Source organism: Somniosus microcephalus, chromosome 8 (genome assembly GCF_052327205.1).
Source record: "Somniosus microcephalus isolate GS21.2 chromosome 8, FLI_Smic_1.0, whole genome shotgun sequence".
Taxonomy (NCBI): domain Eukaryota; kingdom Metazoa; phylum Chordata; class Chondrichthyes; order Squaliformes; family Somniosidae; genus Somniosus; species Somniosus microcephalus.
Window position 1 is genome coordinate 201,410,012 of NC_140994.1, and position 16,254 is coordinate 201,426,265.

The following is a 16,254-nucleotide window of genomic DNA, read 5'->3' on the forward strand; positions in this document are numbered from 1 at the left end:
CACAGCAAGGTCCCACAAACACCAATGTGATAATGACCAGATGATTTGTTTTTAGGTGTTGGTTGAGGGATAAACATTCACCAGGACAGCAGGGAAACCCCCCCTACTCTGCTTCAAAATAATGCCATAGAATCTTTTATATCCATCTGAGGGGGCTGATAGGGCCTTGGTTTAACGTTATAGAAATGAACAAAGTAAAATGTCTCCCACATAAGTGGTGCAATAAAATGACTCAGTTTAACATTATTAGGAGTGGGTGGATTAGAAAATTCAACTACTTTGTCCTAACAGCTTTTATAAAAAGTCTTCCAATTGTGGCTCAGTGGAGGTATAAGAGATTCACAAGAGATTTACAAGAGATAAACTACTGTCAACACCAAATCCATGGAGTGTTCACCACAGTAAATTAATGACCATGTAAACTGGGCAAGTATGCTCCTTAGACAGAATTGCAATCAAACCTGGCTAAGATTTTGACAGTGGTGATGATACTATTTTAAATGGGGAAGCTACATGAGCTTTCTGCATAAGAAACAAGTCAGTGAAATTTACCATGGCTCTGTAAAAAATGCATGCAGAAGTTTTACAACTGAAATTCCTGCCAAATCTCCAATATAACGTTGCGTCATTAATTACCTAATTTTTCCCTTTACAGTATCTTGTACAGAAAATGTTATGGAGAAGAAACATTGCCCATAAGATATCAATGAGAAGTCTGAGAAGTCGAGGTGAAACTTTCATAATTACTCTTTAACATGACATCTCCCACACAGAATTCCTCATGTGAAAATTGGACCTGCCATTCAAACGTAGCAAACCTGTCAGAGAGCACACTATCCCCTGGTCAAATGCCTTCCTCATCTATAATTTAGCACCTATATTTGAAATGCCATTAGCAAGTAATTCCCCGGTTATTCACATTACCATATTTTGAGCAAGACAGTATTAGAATTTCATTTTGTGGTTTCCAGTCACAACTGAGCAAATATTACTCTAAAAAAGTATTTTCATTGATACATAAGAAGATGATACTAAATGCAAGTTGGAAAATCTTTTAAAGAAAAAAATGTGTGTACAGAAATGACTGATTTTGCAGACTGCATCATTCATGTTAAAAAGTCCACACAACACTTACCTTTCCCAAATTATTTTGTTTCACATTAAACAGGTGTGTCTAATTTTTAAAATGGTGTTAAGGAGGACTTGGCGGTTCCTTTCAGTCATTGTTATTCAGCAGTTCTTGAGACCTATGGTAACTTGTGCTCTTGTTTCTAATTGTGAATAAGTTACCACACAACCCATTGTAGTGAGTTTCTGGTTCAGTCCCTTTGTAATAGGTTCCATAGGTCAACCTGGAGTTTGAAGCACGGGCAAAAAGTCTTCCGCTTCCCTCTTTAGTTATGTTCCGTGCTCCAGTCATTTTATTCCACCACTTCTGTGGGAGACATTTTACTTTGTTTATATCTATCTTCTATATTATACATATATAAAAGGATCATGGTGTCTGTCTGTCTGTCTGTCCGGGGCATCACTCAAAAGTTATAGGCCTAGAAATTCGGTTGGTAGCGCCAGCGATTAGCGCCTAAAGAGCCCGAGAATTGGGGCGTTACCCAATTTTCAGGCGGGTGCAGTGAATATAGCGCCACCTCCCATATTGAGTATCCTTTTAGCGCTGGTGCTAACTCTTTGCGCGCGCCCGTGGGCGCAGGCAGATCATGATTTCATTTCAGTGTGCAATGCCTTTTTGGCGCCCCGGACCGGATATTCGGTGGCGCCCGGAACCTTTCCGCCTGGCGCTATTAGTGACAGTTGGATGGAGCGTTCCCAGGCCCTTCTCGGACTCGGGGGGCGCTATTTAAAGGAGACAGCACTAGTATAAAAGCTGCAGCCATTTGGGCTGGCCATTCTGATCATTGCTGGAGAGAGTTGCTGACCTTCTGTTGGACAGTACTTTTCTCATTGAGCCTTTGGAGGCACTGGCACTGGTAGCTTGAGGGCCCGGCTCCCGAGCTGGTGATGCAGCATCTGAAAGCAGGGAGGTGGAAAAGTGGCTTTAGCAAAAGGACAGCTTGGCAGCAAGGGATGCCAGATTGTGGCAAGGCTATGACATGGGTCCATAGTGAGAAAGCATGCTGGTGGGGGGAACAAGTGGAAGGAGACAGTTGTAAAAGGTGAGAACCTTACCATCGCTGTCGACAATGGGGTCGGCAGCTGCAGTGGTTACAGGACCACTCAGGCGTCCTCCAAGAATCTGGTGGACTCTCTCCTCGAGATCCGTGAGAGTGACCACTTGTGGAGGTCCTCCACCGGTGCGAAGCTGGTCTTTGCCAATCCTCGCCAGCTTGGACTGCAGGGGAAAGGAGGGGAAGTTATGTTACCTGATGCCCTGAGTGATCATCTCATGCCCCCCATGGTGGAAGAGCCCTTACATGATGCCCTGAGTGATCATCTCATGCCCCCCATGGTGCAAGGAACCCTTACATGAGGCCTTGAGTCAAATGTGCATGTGTGTGCCCAGAAAGAGCCATGGGTGCTTGCTGGCAGATGGCCAATGGGGCACAGGCCACCCTGTAGCCATAAAGTCAGGTGCAAATGAAGGGATGCAGAAGTTTGCAGAAACAACACCCACCCTCACGACCCGAGTGAGGTCGTTGAATTTCTTTCTGCATTGGACAGGGCTCCTGGTCACCATGCTGCTGGAGTTGACCCTCTGGCATACATCCCTCCAAGCTCGTCGGTAGTCCTTATGGTTCGGCCTCCTGCCATTGTCTGGGTAGAGAACATCTCACCGGCGCTCCACTGCGGCCACCAATTGCTCCAGAGCCTCATTGGTGAAGCGCTCTGCTCTCTGTCTCACCTTCTCCATCTGGTCCAAGTTTTTAGCGCCAGAGAAGGGCCTGCGCCGATTCTGAGGCCTGCAAGGCGCAGAGTGTGGATGCTGAAGCTGACTGACCCACCCCTTTAAGAGCTGGCCGGCGCCTGGAAGTCTCGTGGTCATCGGTAATTGAGAGCACCTGCGCTGCGCCCGTCCGCTCTGATATTGGGTTGCGCCGGAAGTTTAGCGCCTTAGGAGTCCCGTGTAACGCCTGAATTCGCGCCTCAATCACCTTTAGGGGCGATGCAACCCAATATTGCGCCAGGTGGTGATAAGTTGCGTCTGGTTATAAACTTTGTGCTGCGCCAATTCTAACGCCCCAAGCGGGGCTATACCCCATTTCTAGGCCATAGAGCGTAATTACATATATGTTATATCAAAAGAAAGCTAATGATTAGGGGAGTCTCATAGGCATATTTACTTTTTGGTCAGACAAAAATTGTTCGGACAGTATACAAAAAACATTCAAAAAATGGACAAAATCCACTCTTTAGCGGTTGACCAATCCTACCGCTCATTAGCGTTGAGTGACGTGTTGGCTGACCAATTGGGGGGTGTTTCATGGCATTTGTGGGTGGGGCCTAATCCTTCAAACTGCCGAGCGGGAGCTGAGCTGAGGTGAGTGGCGGCCATTAAAGACCAGCCGGGCCTGAAGCTAAAAAAATGGTAATGGAGGTGAGGAAATTGTTGATTCATTAGTAATGATTCAGGAATTTCTCTCTCTCTCTCTCTCCTTCCCCCCCTCTCTCTCTCTCTCTCCTTCCCCCCCCTCTCTCTCTCTCTCTCTCTCCCGAAGTGGGAGCTTGGCTGAGGTGAGTCGCTGCCCTAGAGCCCAGCCGGGCCTGAAGCGCTAGGCCGCGCACGGTCACCGCAGCCTGCCTCTAAGCCCTTCCCCCCCTCTCTCTCTCTCTCTCTCCTTCCCCCCCTCTCTCTTTCTCTCTCTCCTTCCCCCCCTCTCTCTTTCTCTCTCTCCTTCCCCCCTCTCTCTCTCTCTCCTTCCCCCCCTCTGTCTCTCTCTCTCTCCCGAAGCGGGAGCTCAGCTGAGGTAAGTCGCGGCCCGAGAGCCCGGCCGGGCCTGAAGCGCTAGGCCACGCATGGCCACCGTGGCCTGGCTCAATTTTCCAAGCCCTTCCCCGGGTGGGAAATTAAATGGCGGCCGCCCTTCTTCAACCGCAAAATCTCCCTCTGGCTCTCACCTTTTAGCGGGGGAGAGGCTGCTTTAAATTAGATCGTTCACTCAGTCGCGTCTCTCTTCATTTCTTTTGTTTTTCTTCTCTCTGGCCGGCTGCGCGGGAAAACAGAGAACTGCGCGGCCCGAGAGACAGCGAGCAGGGAAGCAGCGGCGAGGGCTCCAGCTCAGCGGATCGGGCACTCATCAGGGGTCGGCCCGCAACACATCGACCGGAGGAGCGGCGGCTCTCTCTCCTTTCCCCACTCTCTCTCTCTCTCCTCCCCCCCTCTCTCTCTCTCTCTCTCTCCTTCTCTCTCTCTCTCCTTCCCCCCTCTCTCTCTCTCTCTCCTTCCCCCCCTCTCTCTCTCTCTCCTTCTCCCCCTCTCTCTCCTTCCCTCTCTCTCTCTCTCCTTCCCTCGCTCTATCTCTTCTCCCCTTCCCTCTCTCCTTCTCTCTCTCTCTCTCTCCTTCACCCTCTCTCTCTCTCTCTTTCCCGCCTCTCTCTCTCTCCTTCCCTCTCTCTCTCTCTCTCCTTCCCTCGCTCTATCTCTTCTCCCCTTCCCTCTCTCCTTCTCTCTCTCTCTCTCTCCTTCCCCCTCTCTCTCTCTCTCTCCTTCCCCCCTCTCTCTCTCTCCTTCCCCCCTCTCTCTCTCTCTCTCCTTCCCACTCTCTCTCTCCTTCCCTCTCTCTCTCTCCTTCCCCCTCTCTCTCTCTCTCCTTCCCCCCCTCTCTCTCTCTCTATCCTTCCCTCTCTCTCTCTCTCCTTCCCTCTCTCTCTCTCTCTCCTTCCCCTCTCTCTCTCTCTCCTTCCCCCCTCTCTCTCTCTCTCCTTCCCCCTCTCTCTCTCTCTCTCCTTCCCACTCTCTCTCTCCTTCCCTCTCTCTCTCTCTCCTTCCCTCTCTCTCTCTCTCTCCTTCCCCCCTCTCTCTCTCTCTCCTTCCCCCTCTCTCTCTCTCTCTCCTTCCCCCCTCTCTCTTTTCTCTCTCTCTCTCGCCTTCCCTCTCTCTCTCTCTCTCCTGCCCTCTCTCTCTCTCTCTCCTTCCCCCTCTCTCTCTCTCTCTCCTTCCCCCTCTCTCTCTCTCTCTCTCTCCTTCCCCCTCTCTCTCTTTTTTCTCTCTCTCTCCTTCCCTCTCTCTCTCTCCTTCCCTCTCTCTCTCTCTCTCCTTCCCTCTCTCTCTCTCCTTCCCTCTCTCTCTCTCTCCTTCCCTCTCTCTCTCTCTCTCCTTCCCTCTCTCTCTCTCCTTCCCTCTCTCTCTCTCTCTCCTTCCCCCCTCTCTCTCTCTCCTTCCCCCTCTCTCTCTCTCTCTCCTCCCCCCTCTCTCTCTCTCTCCTTCCCCCCTCTCTCTCTCTCCTTCCCCCTCTCTCTCCTCCCCCCTCTCTCTCTCTCTCCTTCCCTCTCTCCCTCTCTCCTTCCCTCTCTCTCTCTCTCCTTCCCTCTCTCTCTCTCTCCTTCCCTCTCTCTCTCTCCTTCCCTCTCTCTCTCTCTCTCTCCTTCCCTCTCTCTCTCTCCTTCCCTCTCTCTCTCTCCTTCCCCCTCTTTCCCTCTCTCTCTCTTTCCCCCTCTCTCTCTCTCTCCTTCCCCCTCTCTCTCTCTCTCCTTCCCCCTCTCTCTCTCCTTCCCACTCTTTCTCTCTCCTTCCCCCTCTCTCTCTCTCTCTCTCCTTCCCCCTCTCTCTCTCTCTCTCTCTCCTTCCCACTCTCTCTCTCTCCTTCCCACTCTCTCTCTCTCCTTCTCCCACACAGACAGACAAACAGACAGACAGACAGACAGACAGACAGACTCATTGATATATATAGATAAAAATTATTTCTACTTTTTTCATAACAACATGCCCTCAAAAAACCCTCGGCACTGCCGGGCACTCCAGCTAGTCTACAATAAAGGACAGGGTCTCTCTTAATCCCCCTGCACATTTTACCATTCAAAATCCCAAAAGCACCCCATCAGCATGGAGACAGGTCCATGTCTCCTGAAAGTTCCACCACATCTATCCTTTTCCCAACCTGATAAACTGGGGAACTTACAGGAAGGGTCAGTTCATGTGGATTCAGAGCCTGGCACAGAAAGAGATGATCAGATTGGGTTAGCTCCTTCACAAGGGCCACTAGTTACTTGATAATTTTCACCTCTCCCAGCATGACCGGTACCACCATCTCTAGATGAAGCACCACCTCCGGAACCCTGCAATACTTTGCAGACTTCTGCATTGGAACATTTCTCCCATTTCCCAACAACATCCACCATGTATCAGGAACAGTGCAGACAGACAATCTGCCCAAGGCCTTCTCCAATACTGCTCTAAGCTGGTCATGAGGAGATACAGCCTACAACAATATCCTTATCAATTTTTCTAGCCTTTCATTGTTGCTTTCTCACAGTGACTGCTGAGCTCTGTAATTCCATAGATTCCTGGGAATCAGTAATGAACTGGTTAAAATACTTTTAAAAAAATCACTCAACTTCTGTTTTCAATTCCATCAAGTGCAAAAACTTTTTTCCAATTATGTCATCCAACATCAAATAATCAATTCACGTGTTCCAGCAACCACTCTGATCTTTGAGGTTCAGTGTAACATACTGTGTTCTGTGCCAGATATCAATCACTTTTCAGGAGTCAGATGCTCTGCTATGGGTTTATAAATGTGGTAATCTTCAGTGAAGGAGCACTAGGAATATTAGTTAATTAAAAAAAAAGAAATTTAATGAAAGTAATTTTAAAAACTGTCAGCTTTGAAACTCACTATTACCACCACTGTATCAGATCTGTTGGTGTTGACAAACCAAAATTGTCATTCAGAATAATTTAAGAGGTCGCATTGCCCTTTGATAGCAAAATGCAACTTCTGCACTAAGTGTAGTAAAACAGAATAGGTATGTTTATATGCTAAGAAAACAATTCAGCTCATACTAGGTTATAAAGACTGCACAGAATATGTTGTGAGGCATAAAAGGAGTGTTTTGTAAATAAAGTAATACACTAAAATAGGTCATTGTCTCCTTAATAGGATAGCATACCTTGTCATTCATATCCTGTAAATGGAACTTTGTGACCCTAGCTGATCAGACGCGTGTCTACATTCTTGAGACATACTAAAATTGAACCTGATGTTTTACTAACCACACTCTTGACTGGAATGAAAGCAAGTGAAGGTTTCTGATTAGTTTGAAATGACCCCTGTGGTGGAGAAGCAGATACAATACCCTTGAGTAGCTTCTCACAAATCTAATGAACTTTCCCTGTGATTGCTTTTTTTTTGCCGTTTAGCTCACAAACACAAACGCAACAATAAATGTTTACAGACATGAAAGGAAGATTTCTGATGTGGAAGTGAAGGTTTTACACAGGCAATGCTATCCTTATTTAAATACTGTAACAAGATAACAAGAACAGAAATTTCTAACATTTCAAACACATTAACAGTACCAGAGAAGAAAACCTTGAAAGGATCTATTCAAACATTATCATTTCATCTAGCTTCAACTCCAGTCATGACAGAAGATATTTCCCAGTTCTACTGATTAATATGTAAAAGAAGAAAAATGGGTTTAGAATACAAAATAAAGAAGTTATGATGAATTTCTACAAAATATTGGTTAGGCCATAGTTTGGGGCAATCTATTATAGAAAGGGCATTACAGCCATAGAGAGTGTGCAGCATAGTTCACCTGGATGATGCCAGGAATGGGATGCTATAGCTATGAGGAGGGACTTGAGATACTGGGGTATAAAAATTTTCTTTGGCGGTAGCGCAAAACAGGCAATAGCAAATCGGCAGCCATTTTGCATTCTGTTTGCTTTACTTTTCCATGTGTAGTAAAGGGTAGGAGTGCCTGAATTTCTATTTTTGATATTTATGACAGCGCCACTGTGCAACTGGAGTGCTGCTCAAACAGTCCAGTTGCCATATGGAGTGAGGAGCTTATTTAAGTAGAAGTGAGGGGTGTAATGATATCAGCAAATAGTGATGGTATTTGCCTGTTTGATTATTTATGCCTGACCAGCAGAGGGCATGTGAGAGACAAGCAGTTTAGTTTTAGTTTCGTTTTAGATGGATCTCTAAGATGGTGTCTCCTGTAATGCTGTTAACTGAGTTGAACATACTTTAGATAAAAAGACATCTCTTTCATGAATGTGTCGTCATTGAACCCACATACAAATCAATACAAGGGGGTGTAATAAATCTGTCGTACAACTTGTGTACTGGCACCTCGGCCCCTTTGCACTCTCCATCCACATTGGGGCGCACTGGACTGAACACCTCAGGCATGTTGTAGGCCACAGGCCTGATTTTCTGAGGAGCAGGTGCCCAATGTGCTGAAGTGCATATTATTGGCCCCATGTTGACACCTAAGTTCCACCTTGTATTCCAGCATGTATGTCAGTGAATAAACATGCAGGTAGGTTTTATTGGGTGAAATTTTCAGGGCTTCCCTTCAAATTTGTCTGTGCAACAAGAATATTTCTAGTTGTAATTTGTAGGTGTGAAGTATGTCCTGCTGTATTATGACCATACATATCAAACAATGGAAGAGCTATATGGTTGTCTAAGTGCTTTTCATGTGGCTACAGGCAGTGTGATATTCCACAGGGCTACTTTGCTTCACACAAGGATCCATAGCCATTACATTCACATCAACATGAAATTCCTAAATTAGGGCATCCTATGAAAAGAAACCCCCAAATTTTTTTTTAAAATCCCCTCATTTATTTCACATTTCTGTGATTTATTTTGGTGCTGTTACAGCTCAATGATCATCCCCACAGTTCCTGATCACTTCTTTTCCCTCTGGCTCTCAATCTCTGCTGCAGTCTTCAGCTCGTTGCTGTTTCAATCCCTAGTCCATCAAATAACTTCTGAAGGTAGTTAGTTTTATCTTAATACATCTGCACACTTTCTTGTTTTAGTTACATGGTATTGTATTAAGTTAGTTTGACTCACTTGACACACAACTATTCAGCTCAGCACTTACCAACCTCCTCTAGACTTTACTTCCTTTCTCAGATAACAACCACTAAGAAAATGTAACTTTAGCCGTGTTAAAAAGAACAATAGATAAGCTGAAGTTTGTTCGAAGGCAATAACACTCAGAGATATAAATGGCAAAACTGTTTCATGTCTATGCAAACGTGATAGAATGACTTCACCCTTCGTGGCCCAATCAGGTGGTTCACAGTGTGTGCGAGGTCCCTGCAGGAGGTTTACTATGCTGATTGTGGATCTTAGGCCTGCAAAGGAAATATCATACAATATACCATATAATTTATATTGAAACCGCAACTCCATCAGGCAGGTTAGGTTGGTTATTAAGGTCATGACTGAGAGCAGGGGTCAGATCAGAAAAGATCACCTAGATCCCTCTGAAAGCAACCACTCGACTTCACATACAATGGCCTGGAATTTGTGGTCCGGATGACGGTGAACTGGCAGCATTCGCCGTCATTCCGCCTTTCAAACTGACCGCAACTTTGAGATTTGGCCCATGAAATCCTGAAGCTGTGGTCTGCCATTCACAGCTCCGACAAAGGCTGCACTATGCCCACCCGCTCCCGCCCGCCACCCGCTCCCCTCCACCCCCCAACCACTCCACAGAGCCAACAGTCTGTGTAATCTCTCAAATCAGGGAAAGTGACGAAAACTTCAGCTCTTCCGCAGTAATTACGCTGTTAAATTCCCCACGAAAAGTTAGACCCAAAGGGATTACGTGCAACTGGGGTTTTAACAGCGTATTGACTGCTAAACAAAAGTTAAGGGCCTTAAAAGCTAATTTTAATTTTGTGCAGTGTGAAATTTATCCATTGTAATTGAAAATTAAAATTAAAAAACTTCAAAAAAACATTTTTTTAAAGTTTGTTCATTCTTATTTCAGGTTTACCTTTTTGCCATGTGACAGCCCCAATCTTTGTTTTGCTCTCTCTTACATTTTAAAAAAGTTAGAATTTTAAGAGTTTACTCACTTCCTTGTTTGCTGTCTGTGAGAATTCTGCATTTTGATTGGCTGCTTTGACAAGCTTATTGAAGTCACAGGAGCTCGCACAAAGGGATCCCCACTAACCTCCATTGATTTGAATTGAACGTTAGAAAACCCAAAGTTTTCGACACAGAGATCGCGAGATCCTTGAGCGAAGTGTACTTTGGAACCAGCGGCGAATACCTTCACTTCTTATGGATATATTTCTTAAGGTTAAAGGGATCAAGGGATATGGGGAGAAAGCAGGGACAGGGTACTGAATTTGGATGATCAGCCATGATCTCATTAAATGGCAGAACAGGCTCGAGGGGCCGAATGGCCTACTCCTGCTCCTATCTTCTATGTTTCTATGTTTCACCGTTGACCGCAAATTCCAGGCCACTGTGTTCTGTTGTGCCTTGCCCAGCTTGGCCTCTGTTCATAAACTAATGGCAGGTATGACCAGGTGAGAATATCAACATATTCAAACTGACTCTCCCTTGAGGAAAGCAACAACAATTTCTTGGCAAAAAAAAATCAACAAGCACATTTCAGACATTAAAAAAGTAGATCACAAGTCCTTAACAAGAATTTTTAAAGAACATTTTTACTGTTTTCGTTATTTACCCCTCAGCACTTTACAATTTGAAGGACATCATCCAGAGACAAGAGTAATGCAGTTCCCATCAAATATACAAATAATTTCAGCATTCCCCACCAGTTTATGGACTTCACCATTTTTGTAATATTTTATGCCATGATGGAAATATACAACTACCAAACACACATTTAGACCGGAATTTTGCCTACCTGGGTGGGTCCGGTGCAGGCGGTGTCCGTGACGGGTCGCAACCCCGCTGCTGGCTCCATCCTGCTGTTGAAAATGAACTTACCTTAATAGGGCATATTAAGCCCACCCAGCGCAATGAGATGGGGCAGGTCTGGTAACGTCATTCATAACACATTTTTAGCCAGGATCTTTAAAGGGACCATGGCCACATTACATTTGAAGTTTAATCTAACATAGTGCTGTCATTGTACTACAGCATTGAAGTGCTGCAAACACTGACAATGACTGCACAGAGGCAGAGGACTGCACCCAGGTTCTCCCATGACTCCCTCCATATGCTTATGGAGGAAGTCAAAGCTCGCAGGGGGTCCTCTTCCCTTCTGATGGGTGGAAGAGACCTCCCCAGGAGACTAAAACAGCCTGGTTGCAGATTGTAGAGGGCACAAGCAGCAATGTGGTCATGGAGGACCTGTGTGCAGTGCCGCAAACATTTCAATGATCTCATTAAATCAGGAAAAGTTAGTACTCAACTTCATCCTGCTGTGCTTCGCATCACATCCCCACCACTCTGCCTTTCCTACCCTACTCCTGCACAACGTTACTCACACCAACATCCCATGCACCTCCACCCATCCCTCTCTATCTATCTACATTATCACATCCCCATCTCACTAGCCACCCATCACACTCACCCTCATCCTAGTGTAATCATACCAACTAACAACACACAAGGGTAGCCACTTGGGTGTTTTATCCAATGTTTATGTAAAGTTTCTGTTAATGTGGTTTCAAACATAAATGGCCTAGAAATTCGGTAGGCTTAGCGCCGCATTTGAGGCGCTAGAGGGCCTAGCGCCAGAGTTATGGCCAGTTGAGAAATTCCCTGGGGCCCTAAATCGGTGTTGCACCGGTAGCGCTGCGCCGGCACCGATGACGTCATCGGTGTGTGCAGCGTCCCGGTTGCCGTGGTAACCCGGCCCCAAGCCGAAATTCAGTTGCGCCCGCCTCGCCCGTGGCAGGCGCAACTAAGACTCTGGCAACAGAGTCTTCCCCCAGTGTGCGCCGGCGCATAAAGGTGGAGCGGCGGCCGGCCGCATTCCCGGCGGCCGCCTGCCCGCACCTCCCTTCCCGGACTCCTGCAATCCCCCCCCGCGGCCCTGATCAGTGTCTGATGCGAGCCCGGCACTTCCCCGAGGTGCCGGGCTCAGATGTCGGGTCAATCCGCCGGACAGTTGTCGGCTGCAGGCAGCTCCTCCTTAACAGGAGGAGGAGGCCTGCAGTTCCCCCGCCTGCCGCACCGCATCGGGTGCCGCAGCGGGGGATTAGCGCCGGGAAACCCAAGTTCACGCCCGTTTTGAGGCGCTAAAGGAGGGTTTTAGCGCCCGCCGCCGTCTGGGCCCGGCGCACCCGAATTTTCGTCGCGCGCTGCCGCATTACCGCTGGCGCAAACTTTCTGGCGCTACAGCCCTGGCAAGACCAGAACCCAATTTCTAGGCCAAACATCTTTATTTTCAACATTTCCCAGTCTTGGACAGAGTTCCGTGCACTTTTAGAAGTGGCTTAGTGAGTTGTAGTGAATGGTGAGACATAATGGTACCCCCCGCAATGGTGATGAGTGTGAAAGGAATGGCTTGGTCATTGTAGGGATTCTTTATGGTGTTGGTGTGGGGTGATGCCAACCTGGCACATCATGTGGCAGCCATATGGGTGTACAGCGTAAAGTTGAGTAAATCTGGCCATGATGAAGCCATCCCTGGCCTCCTGGGCAGCAATGTGCTCGGGTGCTGATGCCCTGTGTCCTGTGCAGCATCAGGTGATTGTGGAGAAGGTTGGTGTTGTTGTTGGTGCTGCTGGTGTGCCTGGTGCTGCTAGTGTTGGGGCTCATCGTGGTTCAATTCTGAGGACCAAGGTGAGACAGTATAAACGGCACCGATGTTGATGGAATAGATGGCAGGTGAAGTACAGATGAAAGAAGCATTCTGTCAATGGTGAGAGAGTTCTTCTAATGAGGTGACACTGGATGGAGACTTTGCTGGAAAGACTTGCAGCCTGCAGAATCTGTGCTGGAAATGGACTGAGCAACAGCTTCTGCCTGGGGAAAGTGATCATCTGTCAGGTGGGAGTTTTTACTGTACATTTGATGCTGTTAAGTAATCAGCTGGAGCAATGGCCACAGAACTCTCACCTGAGGTTGACAGACATGATTCCCGAGCTGTGTGAATCCCGTGGCCATGCAGGGAAATTTAAAAAATAAGTGGAAAAAGGCTCTTAAGTGCCTGTAAACTACCTGAGAATAATTTCAATTGGGTCGCCCGCCGCTGCCGGTTGGATCAGCTCAGCAATGACAGTCGTGCCTTGGGGAAAGGCGTGTGGGAGCGAGATGACAGCGGGTTTCCGACCCGCTGTCAAAAATAACAACTTTCCCACCCGACCCGCCACCGATCGCGCCCACTACCCCCTCGGAATATTCCGGCCTTAGTATTTATTACCACCAAAGTTCCTTAAGTGAAGTGAAATGCAAGAATTCTCTCCTAAACATATTTCAAATATATCATGCTGACACGCACAGTTATTTCTTTCATTTATAAAACAAACTGTTCTTACGGGGTTTGGACTATGTGATTTAGTGGGCAGTACAGTTAGTATTTGTGCATTGTGATTGGTGGGCACTGGAAGTGATATAGTCTGCCAAAAACAGGATACAAACCATTTTGTTTACAGCTGCAACCTGACTCTTTGATTGCATTTTCCATATATTATAAAATTAAATTCTATTTAAAAAAATGTATAATGTTCAATTTATTCCTTACAGTGTAGAAGCATTAGGTTATTGAAAGATATCCAAACATTGTTAATGCACAGCAGCAAAATACATTCAACAAGAACGTGTAAGAATCAGGAAAGTGAAAGTAAAACAAGTAGGATTACATTAGAAGCAAATATTACTAAATAGATAACTGATAGCATCAAAATGAAAGGGGTTGTATAAAGTAGCCTGTTCAGTGTAACACTAATGGAAAGATGCAGAAAGCAGACAGACTCCCCTAACGTGCCAGCAATGTCTGGTTATTGTATACTAAGAGCTTTGGGCCATTATGTTTCTCAAAGATTAAAGCAAAATAAAAAGTACACCTATTATTACAAACAGCTTTTATTATCTTGTTATACATTTATTTTAAGGATAACTGAGTCTGTACAATAAAATAAAATGTCCATACTCATTTATCATCCTGAGGAAACAGTTATATTAGCATAGTGAATAACAAATCAAATGTTATTAAGCACCCTACTAGAGTCCTACTGTCACAAAGGAAGAAGATTTTGTTTCAGAATTTCAGTTCTGAGATATTGGCCGCGATTTTGCCGGCGCTTAGAGTGCGGGTTTGGAGGCGGGTCCACTGTCAAAATTGAAATGATTGGCAGCGGGTTGGGAACCCGCCTCCAAGTAAGTTTTCAAAGTGTCGGGTCTGCGAATTCAGAACAAACCCGACACCAAGCGGCGGGGGAGGCATTTAAGATAGTTAACTGCTTGTTAAGTGCTTGTTAACTACTATTTTGCCAGCCTTTTTCTATTTTCCCACATTTTTAACAGGGTTCACGTCGTTCTGAGATCACATCAGGTAAGTAGGTCGGGTTCTCTATGTCTCCCCATTGCTGTGAATAGGTGACAGCTGTAAAAATGGTATGAAAGCTACCATTTCACAGCTGGTCGCTTTCCAATGTCAGAAGCTTGAGCCCTCAGGACTTGGAAGACACTTTTGAGCTGTATGCAGTTTGGAACTGTTTGAAGTAAACCCTCTATCCACTATCACCTCCTTGGAGCAACCTCTCTCACCACTGACAGATCTCAACTTCAGCTGCCATCTATTCCAGCAACATTGGTGCCCTTGAATAAATCTCACCTTGGTCCTCTGAATCCCTCCAACATCAACAGGCACACCAACATCACCAACAACAACACCAGCCTTCTCCGCAATCACCTAATGCTGCACAGGACAGAGGGCATCAGCACCCAATCACATTGCTGCCCAGGAGGACAACGATGGCATCACCATGGCCAGATTTACTTTACTTGATGCTGTACACCCTGGCTGCCACATGTAAGATTTGCAAAATTTCTGCATCTCCCCGAAGGTTATTATCAATAAAAGGGACCCTGCATGGACATTTTAAAATTAAAAAGGGTACCCAAGATGGTGTTCGTGCCTCGTGGCAGAAAGCCTGTGGGATTCCAAAATGGATTCTGCAGCGCAGACAGCTTGGGAGAAATCGAAACTAAGGCTGCAGGTTTTCTGTGAAGAGAGTCTTTGGCCCCGATTTTCGGCTTCTTTGGGGAATGGTCGGATTTCCCCGAATGTGGGGTTTCTGACACACATAAAAAAGTGTCAGCCAGCCCCACGCAATTTTCCCTCAATTGGCCAATTAATTCCCAGCATGTGGGAAGCCTTGCTAATTGTCTAAATCGAGTCAGAAATCCCCACAGTATGATGTCATCATTCGTGGTGCTTTCAAGGTCCATGGCAAGCACTGCATCCTCTGAAGGTTTCCTAATGAACCATACAGGATGGCAGAGGAGCCTGCAGCAGCTGTGGACAGTGCCAGACCCCGAGCTGCCTTCAAATTTGACGAGGCTTCACTGCAGGCATTATTGGATGGGGTTAGGGCCCACAGGGAGGTCCTCTTCCCTAGGTCAGGGAGGAAGAGGCCTCCCACTGAGACCAATGCTGCATGGATGCAGGTGTCAGCAGATGCCAACTCGCTGGGAGTCACCAGAGGAACCTTGGCATTACATCTGTAACTCCTTCCTTTACTCCCCCACAGTACCATCCAGAGCCCCCGTCCTCACTGTGGAGGAGGAAGAGGCTGTGCAGCCAGACTCCTCAGAGGAAGTTCCAAGCTCCAAGTAAGCGCACCCAGCACCAGTGCAGACACTCACACCTCGGGGGGACCTTCGGGACATAGAGTAGTGTTGTCACCTGGTGTTTCACAGCTGACAAGTGAGCCTCAGCAGATTCTGGAGACAGGGACAGCAGTGGAGAGTCCTCGTCGGAGGGCGCAGGGCTCTGCCAGCTCAGCTCAGCTGCGCTGCATCTCGACCCTCTGCCTCTGGGTCCATCCACAAGAGAAGAGGTGATGGATCTCCATGCACAGATGCAGGAGTCTCTGGCAGGTTTTGTCTCCAGGGTCACTGCGAGTGTGGAGCGAATGGAGGAGTCCATAGCGACCATGAGCAGAGCCTTTGTGGAGTCATTGGTGCATGAACGCAGCACCATGGAAAGGTTGGCAACCTCCATGGAGGAGATAACTCGCCAGCATATGGAAAACATGGTGAGTGCTCATAAGAGAATGACATCTCTTGAGGAGCGTTGGCCATCTGTTGAACAGAGAAACCAGATCTTCATGGAAGTCCTTCTGAGTAGGACTGCCAGTGCAGAAACGGGTCCCACTGGCCCCCTAAAGCGCAGCAA